The sequence below is a fragment of the Microcaecilia unicolor genome, chromosome 6, assembly GCF_901765095.1.
Source record: "Microcaecilia unicolor chromosome 6, aMicUni1.1, whole genome shotgun sequence".
Lineage (NCBI taxonomy): Eukaryota > Metazoa > Chordata > Amphibia > Gymnophiona > Siphonopidae > Microcaecilia > Microcaecilia unicolor.
Genome location: NC_044036.1, coordinates 143,235,120 through 143,253,004, shown reverse-complemented (window position 1 = coordinate 143,253,004; position 17,885 = coordinate 143,235,120). Strand labels below are relative to the sequence as shown.

The 17,885-nt window shown below is 46.1% G+C and overlaps 1 protein-coding gene across 3 annotated transcripts in view; it reads left to right on the top strand.

Annotated features, from left to right (window-relative positions):
- SETD5 (SET domain containing 5) overlaps nucleotides 1-17,885 on the top strand; it is a 115,581-nt gene that overhangs the window by 7,295 nt on the left and 90,401 nt on the right. For all 3 annotated transcript variants that reach the window (XM_030205438.1, XM_030205437.1, XM_030205436.1), the window contains exon 2: nucleotides 12,569-12,629. The gene's annotated coding sequence lies outside the window, so the exon portion shown is untranslated. The remainder of the gene's footprint in view (nucleotides 1-12,568; nucleotides 12,630-17,885) is intronic.

The following is a 17,885-nucleotide window of genomic DNA, read 5'->3' as shown; positions in this document are numbered from 1 at the left end:
GAAGTGAGTATGCAGTTTTAATGCCTCTAGAAGGAGGGTAATAGTAGGTAAAGAAGTTATAAGCTTTGCCCTTCAGTAGGTCATGGAGCATGCAAGCTTGTAAACTGAGCATATCCTATATAATAAAACACACCTCCAACGTTCTGAAGCCGAGAAAGTGAAGCCTTCAAGCCTTGAAGCATTCCTGCAACGTTCCGGAACTACGGCTTCAGAACGTTGGAGGTGCGTTTTAATATATAGGATGTGCTCGGTGCTTTTCTGTAGCACATGGGGGGGGGGGGGGGAATTTAATATATGCTGATTAAAGTGGAGGAGTGACTGGAGGGGGGCAGGGGTGATAGACAATTGCTGGGTGGCTGGAGGGGGGGCAGGGGACACAGGAGAATCGTTGCTGACTGGAGGGGGGCAGGGGACACAGGAGAATCGCTGGGTGGCTGGAGGGGGAGCAGGGGACACAGGAGACTCGCTGGGTGGCTGGAGGGAGGCAGGGGACAGAGGAGACTTGCTGGGTGGCTGAAGGGGGGGCAGAGGAGAGAAGAGCATCGGTGGGTGGCTGGAGGGGGGCAGGGGACAGAGGAGACTCGCTGGGTGGCTGAAGGGGGGCAGAGGAGATAAGAGCATCGGTGGGTGGCTGGAGGGGGGCAAGGGAAAAAGTAGAATCGCTGGGTGGCTGGAGGGGGAACAGGGGAGAGAGGAGAATCATTGGGTGGCTGGAGGGGGGACGGAGGAGACACACTCGCACCCAGCAGTCTCACTCTCTCTCTGTCACACACACACACACTTGCACATTCACTCTCTCTCTCTCTCTCTCTCTCTCACACACACAGTCAATCTCACACATACTCTCTCAAACATACACACTCCGAGGAAAACCTTGCTAGCGCCCGTTTCATTTGTGTCAGAAACGGGCCTGTTTTACTAGTTGTCACATATTAGGTAAGGTCTGGGACTGTAGAGTGAACTTGCATACATATCCTGTATGGGAGCTCTGGCATGGGGTGAGGGTTCTGCTATAACAAATCTACTTGTTTCAAAACGTAACCAGGAGTGCCCCAAATACATGTAGCCAACATTAACATGGCACCGTGCACCCGATGAACCTGTGCCCAGGGGTGGGTCCAGCAGGGTGTCTGATGGGAGGCAGAAGAATATTTTAATACCACAGCCAGGCACCCTGCTGAGTGAGAAGACCTGAGGAAAATGGGTTATTAAACCTCAGCAAGACCCTGGATGCTATGTGTCCTGGAAGGAAGTGCATCCCCTCCCCCTTCCCTTAACTGATACCACTTCTTTGCTCTTAATTGTGACAGCTTTTGTTGGGCGGTTGTACCCCAGCCTGGACTGGTAATTAAGTCTGTAGCTGGGATAGTTGCACATTGAGTTGACCCCCCCCCCCCCTTTTGCTGGTTGGCAGGGGAGTTCTGGAGTTTTGGTTATGGAAATTATCAGTCTTGCTTATGATGGCGGACTGGAACACATTTTTGTTGGCTATGTGAAGCTTACTGTTGGCTCAGGTACCCTAGTTTTATGAATATTTGTTACACGATTGTTTAGAATAAAGCTGTGGCCAAGTTGTAGCCAGTACAATTACGAGTGTCTGTGTGATTATTTCTCAAGGTTAAACGTGAAGCACCTGTGTTAAGTTAACATCTATATGGTACTGATGATACTGGGTTACAGATACCTACAGTTTTTGGTGCTGAGGATATTTTTTGGTGTGGGAGGGAAATACCTGCCTGCTTAGGTACTCTTATAACAGATTAGGGCTGCTGTTGAAAGCAGAATTAATACTCTTGTATGGTAAAGCAGTTGCTTAGAAACTGCCCAAGGGCTTCTTTTCTCTTGACAGTTGTGAGACTGATGTGCATAAACTTGCTCTTGTGAATCTTGCTGCTAGTACTTACACAAATGTGAGAACTTCCTGTGAACACACCTGCTGGTCTCTGGCACAGTTGGGTGAAGGTTGCAGTAGGAGGTGGAGCTTCTGGCCTGGCCATGTTAGTGTACAGTGCCTGAGGATCTGTAATGCAGGACTTCTCACCTGTTTAAGCAGTTGATTAGAACAGCAGGGGTCCTGATGGCTTTGTTTTTAAAGATACATCCCATTCAACTGCACTTTCTGTAATGACAGTTTTCCTTTAACAACAAAGGCTCTGGGACAACTAGGAATCTGCATTCCTAATCTGCTCAGTAGAGCTGTTTTAAGGCATTGGTGCCTGTGTTTATTTATTTATTTTATTTATTTACCACCTTTTTGAAGGAATTCACTCAAGGCGGTGTACAGTAAGAATAGATCAAACATGAGCAATAGACAATTACAGCAGTAAAAATATTCAAAAACAATACAAAGTATGGCATGGTATACTATTTACAATGTCAATGCAATATGTAACAGAACATTATAGGTGATAGCGAAGGGTAAAGCAAAGATGTAACATATAGAAGGGTAAGAAAGTAGGAAGCGTTAGAAAGTAAGGTAAGGTGTTGACTGCAGGAGAGATGTGAAGAAAGGTACAGGCCTACTGAAGGGTGTTTATTTCCCTTTTCTGTGATCTTGAGCTGGATGAGGACTGTGAATGGAGATTTGGATTTACCTACAATTTTATCAGTGCTAAAGGAAAAGTGAAGAATTTAAGATTAATTTTTAGTACCAATAAGTGATGTATTTCGCCGTAGTATCTGTAGGTGGTGTTGGATGGTAGGATTAGATTAATAAGAAACTGGAGTTTGATTTGGAGGCCTAAATGCTGTTTTATTAAGTCAGGCTATTAAAATGTATCCTGGCTATGCCATGAGGACGGTTCTACGGTTAGAAGTGCATAAGTATTGCCATACTGGGACAGACCAAAGGTCCTTCAAACCCAGCATCCTGTTTCCAACAGTGGCCAATCCAGGTCACAGATACCTGGCAAGATCCCAAAAAAGTACAAAACATTTTATACTGCTTTTCCCAGAAATAGTGGATTTTCCCCAAGTCCAATTTAATAATGGTCTATGGACTTTTCCTTTAGGAAGCTGTCCAAACCTTTTTTAAACTCTACTAAGCTAACTGCCTTTACCACATTCTCTGGCAATGAATTCCAGTGTTTAATTACATGTTGAGTAAAGAAAGATTTTCTCCGATTCGTTTTAAATTTACTAACTACTTTGTAGCTTCATCGCATGCCCCCTAGTTCTAGTATTTTTGGAAAGCGTAAACAGACGCTTCACGTCTACCCGTTCAACTCCACTCATTTTATAGACCTCTATCATATCTCCGCTCAGCCACCTTTTCTCCCAGCCGCAGAGCCCTAACCGCTCACAGATGGGTGCTTCTGATGTCTCTCTGGTTGGTTGTTTCTGAAGCTGGGCGTGTCATTCCTCATTGTGCACCATTAGAGTAACCATCCGATCAGGCCACTCTTTTTTTACCCCTTAGATGTAGTAGTTTCCTATCTTGCTTGTGTCAGAAGGTTGGGCAGTCAGATTTAGGGTTCATAGTATGTATGTTGTTCAGTGCTTCTAAGTTACCCAGTTCCAGGAGGGAGATTTTAGGCCAGTTCTGGATTTCTGCCAGCTTCACCCTGATGCATAATTGGATCTGCATCATTGATTCCAATGGGTAGAATCAGGGACTACAACTATTATACTGCTTTGGGATGCAAGTTTAAAACCGGAACTGGCCAAAAAGTCTCCCTTCTGGAACTGGGTAGAAAAGAATGCCATTCTTTGGGTAAGAAAGAGCTGGAATCCAGAAAACCACTAGAACCTGATCTAAAAAAGTGAAGAATAAAGTCCACTTTGTTTTCAAGCATGAAATCCAAGGCATGAGCAGCTTAGCAAAAAACCACCATGATAAGACTGAGAGCAAAGACTGACAGACAGCTCCCATGACAGTAAACTGTATTGCCTTGGCCTAGATGAACTTACTTTAGATTTTTTATTTTTATTATTACATTTTTTTTTTTTAGCAAGACTGGTCTTTCACATCTTCAGCTTTGGGCTTTAAGTGATCAATAATTACATCAATTTGTATTTGTATAGTTAACTTCCGGCTCCCACTTTTTGTATTACCCTGTCTGCTGGCCAGTCTCTGTATACTCCAGCAGTGTGTTAAAATCTGGTTTATAGGTGGGCAGAGGAAGTTATGCAGTAAAATTATGGTTTGATGCAGCGATGTGTTACTAGGCATCTAAGTAAATATGTTTATTTCCCTTGACTTACATTGTCTCAGCTCTTGTTTCCAAACATTTGTGTAAATTTCATATTCACTAATTTCTGTATCATCTATTGAATGACGCACCATGACAAATAGCCTAATGTTTATTATGATATTCATAATAACGTTAGAAATATTTGGCAAAGATTATTCACTTTGTCTTGTTTAAGTCTGACGTTCACCTTATTATAGACTCTGGTTCCCAGAATTCTCTTGGATGTTGGATACTCACAGGGGCAAGTTTGTACCTTTAATGTGTTGGGCCTGGCAGGTGAATGAAGACATTGAGGGACTACTGATCTACAGTAACATCTGGCTTATCCTTCTTTATGAAAAAATCCCAGCTGTTGGGATCTTGTGTACCTGAGGCTTCCTGCAGCTAATTAAAAGAGAGGCGATATCCTTCTCTTGCTTAACTCCTATGTTTCCTGGAAGGGAAGAACAAGACCTTGCTGCAGTAATGAAAGGTCTTTAATGATGTCTGTTCCTAAGTCCTATTAAAGGTAACCTAATTACAATGCCGCAGTCCCGCTGTTGGGAGGGAGAGAGAACAGGAGGAGCAACTGGAGGGGTTTGGATCCTTTGGGAATCACAATCTGTGTAGCAGCTTTTACACTGGACACTGGAACAGCATCTTGCTGGGTTCTGAAGATAACTTGGGGAAATTGACTCAACATTTCTCATTAATTAGATTTCCCTGGAGTTAATGAAAACCTTTTTGTTAAGACAAATCTAGGAGCAATATTACAGAAAAAGATTTTACAAAGCAGGTTTATTCCTTCACTTAAGAGCCCCTAAACAAAAAAAAAAAAAAGGGGGGGGGGAGTGAATTTCTTCATATGTAATGTCTGGACAGACTGGCTTTCAATTGCAAATTCCTGACCCGGAAGGCATTTTTGCTGTAAAATGTTTATCATTTTATTAGGAAGATAAAACTCTTGTTGCCTCAGAAAGGTGTGGTAAGGCTGAGTTAACATTGCAATAGCCATTTGTTTCAGGACATACAGTATTTAGCTGCTTACTACTACAGTATAATGCAGTTAGAAAATGGCATTTTGAATGGTGTATTCTTCTTTGTGTATGCATAGCAGTAACCTAGGGATGATCACATCAAGTTGTACGCTGTTCTCAGGCATGATCTGCATGAAAAAATGCAGCTTCTGTGAGTTCTGGGAGGAGCTGGGCTCTGCACTGTCCGAGGCAGGCGCCACGACACCTCTGCCGCTGCTCTTTGATCGATTTTGCAAGCTGGAGCCCTCATGCAGTCTGATATGTTCCAGGAAGTGTTTTTGTCAGTACAGCTGGGTCTGTACTCCGTCATGACTCTGGTGCTCGCTTGCTAACACTACATGTATAAAATGTTTGTGTTATTTTCACCCAGTTTGGTAATATTGTTAATACTTGTTCTTACCGACTGCTTTTTGTAATTTGAAGTTCAGAAAAGCTAGCCTAGTGTTAGAGACACTGTGGATTCTGAAAGCAAATGACTGAGATTTTTGAAGTTGATAAAGGAGTGGATGGTGCCTTTTGGATTCCAGTGTCTTAAGATAGATAGACTGGATTAAAGCCAGTGAGGCTTAACCTTGGATTTATAAAGCTACGAAGAGGGTAGATATTCTGCCTATTTGTAGAGTATACATGTGTATTTTAGCATATGCACAAACGTTCTATAAAACAAGCCCTTTTCAGAATCGCGGTTCCCTGATAGCACTCATGTACTTGATTTATGAATAGTCTTCCTCTTTCTAAAACAGGATGTCGCTCTGCTCTCATCTCAGTATTAACTCAGATCCTTATGACTTCATGTCAGCCCATGAAAATCTAAGTGATTTTCTTTTTACCCTCCTTCAGACTTTTAACATGAAGACAGTGTCTTGTCTTGTATCTGTTGACTGCTGCAGCAAAGCATTGATTTCACCTCTTTAGAATACGGCATAACATTACTACCACGTCGGGACATGCTAACACTTTATGTAATGCACTTTGGAATGTGTGTCCTAGAAACTAACAAGGAAATCCTGCTTTCACTGCAACTCTGGAAACCAGTGTAATAATAAAAAATCAATGCTTGGGGCAAACTGGTGTAGTTTTACTTGTAAGCAGCTGATCACCATCACTATGGGCAGGTCATTGGACTGGGCCATGTCTTACTCAGCACTCTTTACTCTCTTCCATAAGATTATTTTTTTTCCTAATATATATCATAGAGAAATTTGTTCTAGTTATAGTCAGCTTTGGGCAATTTTGAACTGCGGAGTTATGATTGTTTCCTTTAGTTTATTCGTCTTCAATTGCAGTCATTTGTTTGCTTTCCTTTGTGCTGTCCCCCCCCCCTCCCCTTCCCGCGTTTCTTGCCCTGCTGCTACACTGAATATGTAATTTTCTCTGAGGAAAAGGGCAAATGGTTTCTGTCCTTGCTGCCTGAATTTCCTGAAAAGGGCATAATGAAAAGCCCTGTGCTTTACAAGCCATTTGTTGGGGCCAGTAAGGGATTTTCTTGCTAGACTCCTGGCATTTGGTTGCAGTTTAAGGTGTGTACAGAGGTAATGTCTCAGCCCAGTACTAACTTGTAGTTGGATGCCTGGGTGTTTATAGGCATTTCGTAGAACGCGCTGAGTAGAGCTTCAAGTGACAGTGGTATATTTAGCCATCCCATAACAGAAACTCTCAGCCAGCTAGTATTTAAAACCTAAAAGAAGGGGCCAGTGTGGTGCCACCAGCACTTGTGCTAAGATATTGATAATACCCTGTCAAGTTGTACATATCATGGTCAGAGTTTCATACTCCACAGAAATAACAACCCATATTAATGCAGTATTAAATGAAGCATGTCAATTTTAAAATCCAAGTCGAAGCATCCAAGGTGTCTTTCCTGGAGTACTAATCTTATTTGCTTTAGAAATGTCTTAATATAGTTAAGTTGTTTAAAGTTTTTACATTTTCCAGCGTTTTGAAAAACATCCCATGAATGTTACACTCTAATTCTCGTTGCTGGCCTGGCAGTGAGTTTGGTTATTTATACTCAAATGTGCAGTCTAGCAGCATCAACACTGGACTTTACTGTAAAGGTTTTGAGGAAAACTAGGTTATAACTTTAATTGCTGGTTGGTAGACCTGTGGTCCTAACAGAGAGAAAGTAGTTTTGACAGGCACGCATACAACTTTTTGACTTGCCTATGTGTTTTCACAAAGATGCTGTACTGGAGTGTAGTCCAGAGCCTGGCTTTTATTTTTTTATTTTACACTTTTGCCCTAATCCAGACTGTGACCTACATTCCCAGAGGAGCTGCTGCGGTTTCAGGGTAGTCTTGTGGAAATGTGTGCAAAAAAACAAAGAAGTAGGGAAGGGCCAATGGTAGACCAAATACAAAATATAGTGCAAGGCAAATTTATTAGATATCAAAGTACATACAGACTCAACAAGGAACCGTATTTTGTCAACAAGATGCCCGCTTCAGGAGTCGGTATATCTTAGGAGGAGGGGGGCTGTGGTCATCTAGAAAAGTGGAATTTCCACCTTCCCTAGTTGGGGCAGGCTGGAAGTCGGTGATAAAAGCAATGTGAAGACATTGCCGAAACACAGTTCTGTGTCGAGTCTGTATGTACTTTGATATCTAATAAATTTGCCTTGCACTATATTTTGTATTTGGTCTACCATTGGCCCTTCCCTACTTCCTTGTTTTTTTGTGGACCTGTTCTCATAGGGAATTGACCTTTCTGTTGTGTGGAGTAGGTCAGAATGTGTGCAGTAGACTGCTAGAGTTTTGTTCCTTTTCTGTATATGTTGTGACTAATTTTGTTAGGTTTTAAAGAGATTAGGATCACTTCTCCTTGACTGAAAAGAGTATTGCTGTATAATCGCCATGCCTGGGCAAACTGAATCAGTCCTCATGTATGGCTTAAGTGATCCTGCCTCTGGCAGCACTGGTAACTAACTGTACTTGGAAAAACGAGAAGGGATGACACACAGAGGTACACATTTAAAAATTATAGCAATTGCTCTGCAGGATTTGGTATCACCGGCACCTTTTCCATTGTCTGCCAAAATAGACCCATGGTACCCAAGTTTTAATGAAAGAGCTCAGGCTTTACACACCAATTCTGTCTGGTCATACATTCTGTGACTGGTTGCAGGGGGCCTGGTTATTGTGGGGTGGGTCTCTCAGTGATCATTCCACCCCTGAAAGGTGGCCTGGAATTTGAGTACCGGCACCTTTTTTGTTAGCAAGAATGCACTGGTCGTATATATTCATTGTCTGCGAACAGTGAATACAGGTAAGAACAGGCAGGCTGCCCTGCAGTGAGAATGTAGGGATTGTGATTAGAACAAACTCGATGTGGCCACGTTTGGTGTCCTATTGCTATGGTAACATGGTGCTACCTCTCAGGACTGTACCATTAATTCCTGTGGCTTACACTTTGCCTTTGATTGCTGCTGCTGTCTTGAGTCCTGTATAAGGCATAGTGAGTGCAGAAGGGAGACCCTCGGAGCTCAAAAACCAAGGCTAGTATTTGCAAGGGCTTCAGAGTTTGAGGTGGTCAGAGGATCTTTCCTAGAGATATATGGGCAGGAGGGCTAGGATTCAGATGTTTATAGAGAGCTACTCAGGGGAGAAATTCCTGGATCTTTCTAAGGCTACTAAGAAATTCCTAGAGTTCTCTGGCCCCCTACTGTTTTGTTTGCAGTCTGAGGATCTGGTGACCAGGGAGAGAGAGATCCTCCAGAGCTCAGTGTGTGTGTGTGCTGCATCCTGCAGGGAACTGATGTGAGGTGTTGTTGAGGGACAGAAACAAAGATCTGCTAAAGAGCCTCCGAGTCTGCATTGGATTATTGATACAGCTTTTTCCCTCAGCGCCTCTGCTTTTTTTTTTTTTTTTCATCAGGGTTGCATCATCTGCAGGAGAACTGCCAGCTCCTCAGTGTAGTACAGAAAGACTCTGAGGCAGATGAGGCCTTGTCTCTGAAGCCTCCTTCCTGTCCCTCCTTCCTGTAGGGCTTGAGAATGCGAACTCATTCTGAATGCCTCACCTTTGTTCAGCAGCTTTCTGTCCCTCTGGCATCTCTTCTCTTTTCCCCAGCTGCTTCCTCCTAATTCAAGTACTGCTTTTCTTTCTTTGGAGAGAGATTTTTTCATACTTAGTCTTGTGGATGCTCCCTTTGTTTTACCCAGCTATAAATGAACGAGTAGAGGTGAATCACTTACTGTTAACTATATCTCTGGCCAGATTGCACATTGGGGGGAGAGTGATTACAAATTGAAGTATGGCTTGACTAGATACTCTCTTTAAAAATCCAGTACTTTGTGAGTGTTCATGGATTCTGTACATTTTGTTAATGGCAGGGACTTTTCTGTGGAATGTTCTTTTCAAAATAAAAAGCAGATGTTTAGCAAGTCAGTATCATTTCTTTGGGGGCAGGGGCACATTTTGTTTTCAGGGCAGGGTCCTGCATCATGCAGTGCCAAAATAAGATTGAAGGTTATTTCTAGAAAACAGTTGATGCTCAGTTCAATTTTTTTGATGCTTATCTGAGTTTATGGGCAGGGCAGAGGCTTTCCTTACCTCTTTCCCTTTTTATACATTAGTTTTCTTCTTCTTTGTGTGCTTGGGCCACAAATGGTTGTTTTAGTAGTTAGGAGACCGGCTTTGCAATACAGGCACTTGTCTGGGAATGTCAGGTACACATATAAACCAGGTGGTCTTTATCAGCAGACATCTTCAGTATTTTTTTTTTAATGTCAAGTGGGCAGTGTTTGTTACAGATCTTCCTAGTTGAAACCTTCAGTATTTTACCTAGCTACATCAGCTATGAATGAAATTTATGGCTGATATTGTTTCTGTGGATCAGTGGTCGAATGTAGAAGTGTTTTGTGCTTCCCTCTATTTGCATTCCTGAATGATTTGTGTAGCCTCCTATACACGCATGTCTCGGAAAATTCACTTGTGCATTAAGCTTTGAGAGGAAGCCAGATACAGCTATTCTTGTGGCAAAATATAGCAGCCCCTAGACTAGCGTTTCTCAATCCTTTCCTACCTCGCCAGTGAGCATTTCAGGATTATCACAAGGAATGTGCATGAGATTCACATACAGTTGGTCTCTTATATATGCAGTCTACCTCATGCATATTCCTTGTGGTAATCCTGAAAATCTCACTGGCTAGGTGTACCTCCAGGAGAGGGTTAGGAAGATTTCAGGATCCCCCACAAGTCCCAAGATTTGACCTTCTTTGTAATTTGCTCTAAACATTGCAGGAAATGATCTGTTTTGAGACATGCTGCCTTTAATCTGTTTCAAAAAAAGAATTTGGTGGTGGGGGGGGGGGTTGTTAGTTTTGCTGCTGAAAGTATACTAATCAGTAAGAATGTGTAACATTCATAGGTCTTATGCCTCCCTTTAGTTGCTGTGCATTGCCTTGCTCTGTAAATAATCTTGGGCTGGTTTTGCCAGCAGTGTGTCTGCTGTTTTTTCCACTTCCTTAATACCCGTGAGCTTTGTGATTAGGTCCTGTTGCCCATTTTTATCACCAATGTTTGTTTAGGACAGTGGTTCCCAAACCTGGTCCTGGAGGCACACCAACCAGTCAGGTTTTCAGGATATCCACAATGAATATTCATGAGAGAGATTTGCATGCACTTTCTCCACTGCATGCAAATCTCTCTCATGAATATTCATTGTGGATATCCTGAAAACCTGACTGGCCGTTGTGCCTCCTGGACCAAGTTTGGGAACCACTGGTTTAGGATCAGTTTGGAAGGAAATGCCCATGCTGTCGAGCTGCCTCTGTTTCGACTCCCACAATTGATCATATCCAGCAGTTTTCCTCATTTATACCAAGACTAGCCGTTGAGACCGGGGGTTTCCGAGCCCCCCCCCCCCCCCCCGGAGTCGCCGTCGCCCCTCCACCCGGCCCGAGCAGCACTGTGAACTTACATCAGCGCGCAGCAGCAGGCACATCAGCAAAGCTGCCGTCGGGGCGGGCTTCCTTCTCTGCCTGTGTCCCGCCCTCGTGTGACGTAACGGCGAGGGCGGGACAAAGGCAGAGAAGGAAGCCCGACGGCAGCTTTGCTGATGTGCCTGCTGCTGCGTGCTGATGTAAGTTCACAGTGCTCGGGCCAGATGGAGGGGCGGCAGCGACTCGGGGGGAGGGGGAGCGGTTCCGACGTCTGCAGCATGCCAGTAGAGACTTCCCTCTCTGTCCCGCCCCCATCATCGCGTATTGAAGCGGGGGCGGGGCAGAGAGGGAAGTCTCTACTGCGCATTTGCAAGTGAGTACGGTCACTCACCGTTTATATGTTTGATGCTGTAAATGTAGAACATCCCAGAGATGCCTGAGCCTTAGCAGTACTGTGTCCTCAGACCTCTCTCGTAAGACCATTTTTGTTCTTAACAATCTGCTTAAAATGCGCTTAAAGAACCACCTTTAGAGAAGATGGTCTCTTAGACCCAAAGGAGAACCAGCCCTGTGAGTGTTTGAGTGCCCTCAGTTTTGCACAAATTCTAATGCTGAGAGACCTGTGAACTGATTCGGCTCCTTTCAGTCATTCTCCTTTGGTCTGCTCTTTCGTGTACCTTTTTAGAATTCCAGGTGTGTTGCTTTGTCCTGGTAGACTCCCCCCCCCCCCCCCCCCCCACAAAGGAAGATTTACTGTCCCTACTGGCTGCTTTTATCGTCATCCTGACATACCCTGCATGAGGTATTGAAGGACTGGGCCTTTGGCTGCTGTTTCAGTCAGTGCTTAGGTCTTTCAGATGATTTAGACCTTGTCTTGGGCTGCAGGGGAGGGGCAGCACGTTGAAGTGCAATATAAAAACTAAGCACTATAAGTGTAAGGATGGGGATTGCATGGAGAGGTGGCTGCTGCTAAGGTGCAAAACTATTTTTATCTCAGACTGTGGTGTTTAATTATGTATATTCACATCTTGAAACAGGGGTGAGAAGCAAAGTTTTGAATGGAGTAAGGAATTGGAATGGTTTATTCATTACATATGTTTCACAGAGAGGTAGGGGGAGTGAAGTGACCTTCTGACTGCTCATCTTATGTAGTCTGGAACAAGAGGGGACAGTATGAAATTCCATGGGGGCAGACTTGGTAGTAACATTAGAAAATATTTCATTATGGAAAGAGTGGTGGATGCACAGGAAAACCTCCCAGTGGAAACGTAGGAGACAAAAACAGAAATGGAATTCAAGAAAGACTGGGATGAGCACAGAAGATCCCTAGGTGTCGAGAAGTGAAGGGAAAGCCAGAGATCAGGTGAGGTCTGTACCGGGAATAAAATTGGGCAAACTAGATTTGTTTTTATCTGCTGTCATTTTGTGTGTTCTCATTTTCTGGAATGTTAATGTATTTTCTCCAATTGTTCGCTAGATCTCCAAAAGAAATTAGAAAGAGAGATCCTCTGGTCTTCCATCTACTGACCAGCACAAAGGTAATAGGACTGGAAATGTACTTATATATCTGCTGTACACTACGCTGTCTGTCTCTCTCTCCTTCATTGTTACCTTCATTTCTATAGAATAGCTTGTTCCCCAGCAGCAGGCATTGAGAGCCAGTGCTATAAGAAATGTTCTGGATAATTGAGTAGAGCTGGTATATTGAAGGCTCAATGCAAGGAATTGGGGTCAATAACCGCTCCGGCCGCACAGAGGTGTCTAAGGAATCGCAATGGCTCCTGGGAGAAATGAAGCCAGCAGCCCAGTCTGGTTATCATTAGCACAGAATGACAGCAGAATCTTAGTATTGATTTAGAAGTAGCTGAGAGGTTAGGACATGCTCAATATGGTGTGGCTGGGAGCCAGGCTGCAGAAAGTCAGCTGTGGACAGCAGATGGGGAGGAGAAATCAATACAGAGAAAGAGAAGGACAGATCCTTGATGCAGGTTTAAGGAGGTACACATGAAGCCTCTGTGAAATGAATGTTGAGAGCAGGCAGTGCCATCGTTGGTTTTCCACTTCCCCCTCTTCCTTCCGGTCTTGGGTTCTGGGGCTCAAGGTAACTTCACTTTGCACATGAGAAACCCCAAGTCTTTTACACATGGCACATTTTTGTTTTTCTATTCTTGAGTGTCTGATATTTAGAGAGATCCCTAGGCTGTTCTATCTAGAAATATTTAGCATGGCAGGAGTGGAAGCCCTTTAAGAATGACCTTTTGCCATAAAATATTAAACATTTGGCATTCATCATCCAGAAGAATTCCACTGTACCTGTTGTAGAGCAATAGTTGGTGCATGTGAACAGATCCAGAGGAGGATCTAAGGCAGCATCTGCATCCCACCCTTAAGAGCCATGTTCCTCGGACTTCTGACACAACCACCTTTTTTGGGTCCTCTACAAGGAAAGATTTTTGACACTGCTTCCTTGTCTAGGCTGTGCTATTCTGAACAAGCTGGTTTTATCCCCTTCTACCAGCAGATGGAGGTGGAGAAACTGATCTTTTCCAGTGACTTCACCTGTATAACCTGCTGGTGGTCAGTGTGACAACTCCAGTATTTTCTCTACCTCCAGCAGATGGTAGGTTGTTCAATCTGGTGTTCCTGGTCCCTGGCCTAGCTCTGTAGGCTAAGGTCGCACAGCTTGGTTGAGCCCTTCTGGACCAGACCTGGTAGAGTGCAGAGCACTGCTCCACTGTCTCTAGTCACGCTTGATATTATCCGCTGGGTGAGGCATTTGGTTTGGCCCTGCGGGGCCTTGTCAGAGGGGGGTGCGAGTCCCCATCCCTCCTTCATTGCCTATGTGCCTTGTTTGGGTGCTCCCTCCCTGCCCCCAGTTCCCCTGCAGCTCCCAAGCAAAATAAAAAAAATAAAAATCCTGATTTCCTGTTCCTGGATTAGGTTTATTCCCTTGTGCAGGGAAGGAATTAAACAAAAAGCCTTCTTAGCACTGGGGGTGAAATCCCGCCACCCTGCAGAGCACATCCTAAGAATGCAGATAGATGGCGGAGATTCCGGAGCCCTGGGCCTAAGTTGGCCCTAGTGTTTTGTAGTGGCTAGTTTACAATATTGTGCATGGAGCTAGGCAAAGTGGGACAGGGATAACCTAGAGTGATCCCATCTCTTGATCTAGACTGCTGTAGCTTTATATTTGCAACATCTACAGTCTTTCATCCATTGTTTCCTTGTCATCAAGCAGATGAAGCCATTACGTATGGGTTATGTCCATCAACCAGCAGGGGAGATAGAGAGCACTCAAACTTTCACAGTGCCCTCTTGGCCAGCTAGCTCCACTGCCTCTTCAGTATTCTCTATCTCCCCTAGCAGGGTGGCTGCAGCTTGTTCGAGCTCCAGAAAAATCTGCCGGGAGGTGGTTCCTGGCTTGCCAGTTGTTAACCGGGGTGTTGGAGGCTATAGCAGCCTCACTTTAAAGGCACATAGGTTAGCCCTTTCCCTGCCTTACCCATACCTCTGTGGATGTGGACATATTGCCTTGCTTTCCCTGTCCTTACCCACCAACAGTGGATGCAGGCATATAGGTTTGCCCTTTCCCTGCCTTTCCCACTCATCTGAGCCTCCGGAGTCTTCAATACCTCTGCTTTCCTCACAGCTTAAAAAAAAAAAAAAAAAAAGTCGCGTCGCGTTTTTAAATGCAGAGACGCTGGAACAGAGGTTTTTGACCTGATTTTCAGCAGGATCGTAGTTGTACACTAGATCCTTTGAGGTAAGAGTGTTTTCCAACTCCTCCGGGGTGGGCCCGCGGTCGGGGCGATTTTGGCGCGAAACCGCCATCTTGGATTTTACCGCCGTTTTTCGGCGATGGCTGCGGACAATGTAAAGCGCTGTTCCACTTGTGGCATGCGCAAATCAGCAGCAGGGCTCTGTAAATCGTGCTGTACTGGCGTAGGAGCCGGCCCGAGCATGGCGAGCGATGTTTCTTCCCGCTCTGAGCTGGCAGCGGGCGCCATTTTGCTTACACCACATGGCGCGGCCTCCGTGGACACGGAGAGACCTGAGCCGGGTGGGGCACCTCGAGATGAGGTTATTTCAGGAGTGGCTAGCACCGGACAGGATTTGGGTGCCCAAGGTGAGATTTTCTCCCCGGATTTTGTGCTTTTGCTGCATAAAGCATACATGATGAAAAGAGCCCTTCCTCTGATTGCCCCCCGATGGATTCTGGCCTGAGACTGCCCAGTGAGGCTTTTTTCCCGGATGCTTGGCCTAAAGATAAGCGCAGAAGGGTTAATTCCCCTTCAGATTGTGGTGCACCTTTTTCCCCCCCGTGGTCGGGGTGTGAGGATTCGGAGAACTCTGACAGACGTTCTTGGTCTGAGGAACCAGAGTCAGGTGCGGATTTACCACAGGATCTGGATGATCCCTCCGCGGTGAGGTTTTTCCACCGTGATGAGCTGCCAGCGCTTATTTCAGATACCCTGCAGGCCCTCTCGATTGAAGATCCTGACAGTGGCATGGCCTCCTCGGGTAATCCCAGGATGGCTAGTACCAAGAAAGCTGCTCGGGCCTTCCCTTTGCATGACTCCATCCTAGAGCTTGTTTCGGCTCAGTGGGCTGACCCCGAGGGACCTTTGAGAGTTTCCAGGGCTATGGGGCAGTTATACCCTCTGCGTGAGGGACATATGGCTCGTTTTCAAATGCCTACAGTGGATGCCCTAGTCACTGCGGTGACAAAGAGAACTACCCTCGCTGTTGAAGGAGGTGTTGCCCTGAAGGATGTTCAAGACCGTAGGCTGGAAACAGCATTGAAACGGTCCTTTGAAATTACAGGTCTCACTGTTCGGGCGTCTGCATGCAGCTGTTATGCTGTTAGAGCCTGCCTAGCTTGGCTGCAACAGGCAGTGGCTCAGCCTGGAGATGGAGCGGAGCCCTTCTTGGATGTGGCTCCGCGGATGGAGGTGGCCTTGTCCTTTCTGGCTGATGCCCTTTATGACCTTGTCAGAGCTTCGGCTAAACAAATGGCAATTGCAGTGGCGGCTCGCCGTCGTCTGTGGCTACGACACTGGGCAGCGGACATGGCCTCTAAGCAAAGGTTGGTGAAGTTGCCTTTTCAAGGACTTCTCCTATTTGGTGAGGAGTTGGAGAAAATTGTGAAAGGCCTGGGTGATCCAAAACCCCAGCGCTTGGCCGAAGATAGGCAGAGGCCTTCCTCTAAGGGCCAGGCGGTCCACTCCTCGTACAGACCTCGCTTCCGTGAAGCTAGAAGGTACCGCCCGGGGCGTTCTGCTGGGTTCACTTCACGTGCCCGTGGTCAGCAGAGGAACTCCTTTCGCTCGGACAAGCGTTCCGCAGCCGGTGGCTCAAGACCAGGAGTTCAGGGGCGACCCTCTCAATGATGGTGCGCTGGCCCTCTCCTCGATGCCTGTCATCGGAGGACGGCTTTCCCTCTTTGTCGAGGAGTGGGCCAAGATTTCCTCAGATCAGTGGGTTCTGGACCTGATCAGAGATGGATACAGAATAGAATTCAACGCCCCAGTAAGAGACGTGTTTGTGGAGTCCCGATGCGGTTCTGCCGTCAAACGGGCGGCGGTGGAGGAGACTTTACAAGGTCTGATTCAGTTAGGGGCAGTGACCCCGGTGCCTCCCGCCGAGCAAGGCTGCGGCCGATACTCCATCTACTTTGTGGTGCCGCGAAAAGGTGGGTCCTTTCGCCCTATTCTGGACTTAAAAGAAGTGAACAAGTCCCTGAGAGTGCGGCATTTCCACATGGAATCCCTGCGCTCCGTCATTGCGGCGGTACAGCCAGGAGAGTTTCTCACGTCTCTAGACCTGAAAGAAGCTTACTTGCACATACCGATTTGGCCCCCGCACCAGAAGTTTCTGAGGTTTGCGGTGTTGGGAAAACATTTCCAGTTCAGGGCCTTGCCTTTTGGTCTCGCCACAGCTCCCCGAACCTTTTCGAAGGTAATGGTGGTAGTAGCTGCTTTTCTCAGGCGAGAAGGTATCAGGGTTCACCCGTACCTAGACGACTGGCTCATCAGAGCAGACTCTGCAACAGAGAGCTTACAAGCTACAACCAGAGTGGTCTCAGTACTGCAATCTCTAGGCTGGGTCGTCAATATGGCCAAAAGTCACCTGTCCCCTTCACAATCTCTAGAGTTTTTGGGGGCCAGGTTCGACACAGTCTCTGGCTATGTGTTCCTACCCGAGCTAAGGCGGTGCAAGCTTCAGAATCAGGTCCGTCTGCTCCTGAGGATGCCCCGCCCGCGAGCTTGGGACATTGTCCAGCTGCTGGGATCGATGACAGCCATGATGGAAGTGGTACCCTGGGCGAGAGTGCACCTGAGACCTCTACAGTATTCCCTACTCCGGAGATGGTCTCCTATTTCTCAGGATTACCAATGCAGACTTACTTGGCTCCCTGCGGCCCGCCTCAGCATGGAGTGGTGGCTCTCGGACAGCATGCTGCGGCGAGGAATGCCGCTGACGCTCCCCGTTTGGTGCCTTGTGGTAACAGATGCCACAGCCTGAAGCGCTGGGGCGCACACTGCAAGGGGAAGCATGCCCAGGCTCTATGGACACCCGAGGAGTCGGAGTGGTCCATCAACCGCCTAGAGTTGAAAGCGGTGTTTCAGGCGCTTCTGGCCTTTCAAGAGACCCTGGAAGGATTGGCTGTCAGAGTGATGTCGGACAACACGACAACGGTGGCCTATATAAATCGACAAGGCGGAACAAGGTGCAGAGCACTAGCTGCGCAGGCCGAACTGATTTGCCACTGGGCCGAGCTGCATCTTCAGTGT